The sequence below is a fragment of the Chiloscyllium plagiosum genome, chromosome 10, assembly GCF_004010195.1.
Source record: "Chiloscyllium plagiosum isolate BGI_BamShark_2017 chromosome 10, ASM401019v2, whole genome shotgun sequence".
NCBI lineage: Eukaryota > Metazoa > Chordata > Chondrichthyes > Orectolobiformes > Hemiscylliidae > Chiloscyllium > Chiloscyllium plagiosum.
In genome coordinates, this window is record NC_057719.1 from 54,200,073 (window position 1) to 54,202,356 (window position 2,284).

Consider the following 2,284-nt stretch of genomic DNA (forward strand, 5'->3'; position numbering starts at 1 on the left):
CGTCTTTGTTGATAGGTTCAACGTCCTGTTGTCTGTTATGTCTGTTCAGCAGGTTGGCTATTGTTTCTCTGGCTAGGGTTTTGTTGATAGAGGTGAACAGTGCCGTTACATCGAATGAGACCATGGTTTCTTCCTTGTCTACGTGTATATTTCTGATGATGTCCAAGAATTCATGTGTTGATTGTATAGAGTGTCTGGATCCGCTGATCAGGTGTTTCAGTTTCTGCTGTAGTTCTTGAGCCAGGTTGTTGGATGGTGTCCCTGTGATACTGTGATACTGTGGGTCTGAGTGGGATGTCTGGTTTGTGTACTTTAGGTAGTCCATAGAATCTGGGGGTGTTGTTGCTTTCAGGTTTCATTCTTTGTAGGTCAAACCTGGTTATCTGTCCGTTTTTTTCTGTATTCCTGATGAAGGGCTTTTGCCCGAAACGTCAATTTTACTGCTCCTCGGATGCTGCCTGAATTGCTGTGCTCTTCCAGCACCACTAATCCAGAATCTGGTTTCCAGCATCTGCAGTCATTATTTTTACCTCCTTGAGCTGTGGTGGAGCAGAGTATAGGACTATTGAAGATGTATTGTCACTGCCTGGTCCACTCTAGGGGGGATGGGATTTGGGAAGCTGGTGGTAGTGACCAACAGTATATTCCAGACAGTGAGCCACATCATGGTGACATGCTGTCTTCTGCATAAATGGAATAGTTGTCACACATACCGACATATAGTGAAAAGTGTTGCTTTGCATGCTAACCAATCAAATCATACCTTATTTAAGTACATCAGGGTAATAGAATATAGCATTACAGCTACAGACAAGATGCAAAGAAATATCACCTCTAATATATGAAAGGTCCGCTCATAAGTCTAACAAAAGTGGAGAAGAAGCTGTTCGAAAATGCATATCCTCGCTTACTCTGTGCTGCTCCCCTGATTTCAACCTAATGTTTACGTTTGGAGAGCACAATGTTCCAGATATCCTGATCAAGGTCAGATATCTTCTTTCCATCCCAGATTGGAGAAAAAAAAACACACACTTCCCTTTGGAGGAGGTTCCATGTGAATTTCTGGATCAGGTGTGTTCCCAGCTGAAGCAGTTTAGACCTGGTAAGTGTTTTTAAATTGTGTATCATCTACCCAATGGAAGAAGTGGAAAAGAGTATAACTAGGGTCGACAAGTCTTTGATTGTGTTGGATGCGTTGCTGGGGCATCAGGGAGTGTAAATGGAGTCAGTGGAAAGAAGGCTGGTTTTTTGTGATGGACTGGGTTGCATTCACAACTCTCTGTAATTTCTTGCAGTCTTAGGCAAGTCATTCTAGGAATGATACGTGGTAAGATGGGCTAGAAGTGGACAGAACAGACATTATATGGTGGTGTAGGTAAATAATTAGATGACTTTGGAAGACATGGCAAGATAATCCATTCAGTCTCACTACAAAAACCCCTCCAAAAAACTTGATGCAGCTCGGACTCAGCTGTAACATCTTTTGATTCAGCCTAATTATCTATTTGCATTGTTTTAAATGTTATCAGGAAAGGGTATCCATTCTTTAAAGTGAAAAAATTGTATGCTTTGTTATTGTGTAGATTTCAAACCAGAAAAGGTACCTTTAAAACTGTTACAGATATCACAGCATGTGACATTCAAGTATAAAAGTGCCTGCCTCACCTTTAGTTACTCTCTCAGTGCTCACTCCACTCTCTGCAAATCAGTTATGTAAAGCACAGTAACATCAATAAGCACTAAACTCAGTTCTATCTGTACGTTTTTGATATTATAGCAATGTAAATATTTACTAAACCTTAAGGCATCTACCCCAACAAGATCTCATCTTTTTGGGATATGTTGTGTGAGCTATTATGTGAGGAATAAGAAAATGGTCAAAGAAAGAGTAGGGCCGATTAGGGATAGCATAGGGAACTTGTGTGTGGAGTCAGAGGAGGTAGGGGAAGCCCTAAATGAGTTTTTTGCTTCTGTCTTTATGAAAGAAACAAACTTTATAGTGAATGAAACCTTTGAAGAGCAGGTGTGCATGTTGGAATGGATAGAGATAGAGGAAGCTGATGTGCTGAAAATTTTGTCAAACATTAAGATTGACAAGTCGCCAGGCCCGGACCAGATTTGTCCTCGGCTGCTTTGGGAAACGAGAAATGCAATTGCTTCGCCACTTGCAAAGATCTTTGCATCCTCGCTCTCCACTGGAGTCGTACCTGAGGACTGGAGAGAGGCAAATGTAATTCCTCTCTTCAAGAAAGGAAATAGGGAAATCCCCGGCAATTACAGACCA

The 2,284-nt window shown here is 41.4% G+C and overlaps 1 long non-coding RNA gene across 1 annotated transcript in view; it reads left to right on the top strand.

The window, feature by feature from the left end:
- Positions 1 to 2,284, top strand: part of LOC122553978 — an 11,371-nt gene that overhangs the window by 558 nt on the left and 8,529 nt on the right. The window contains exon 2 of the long non-coding RNA XR_006312889.1: positions 245 to 247. This is a non-coding gene — a long non-coding RNA (uncharacterized LOC122553978). The remainder of the gene's footprint in view (positions 1 to 244; positions 248 to 2,284) is intronic.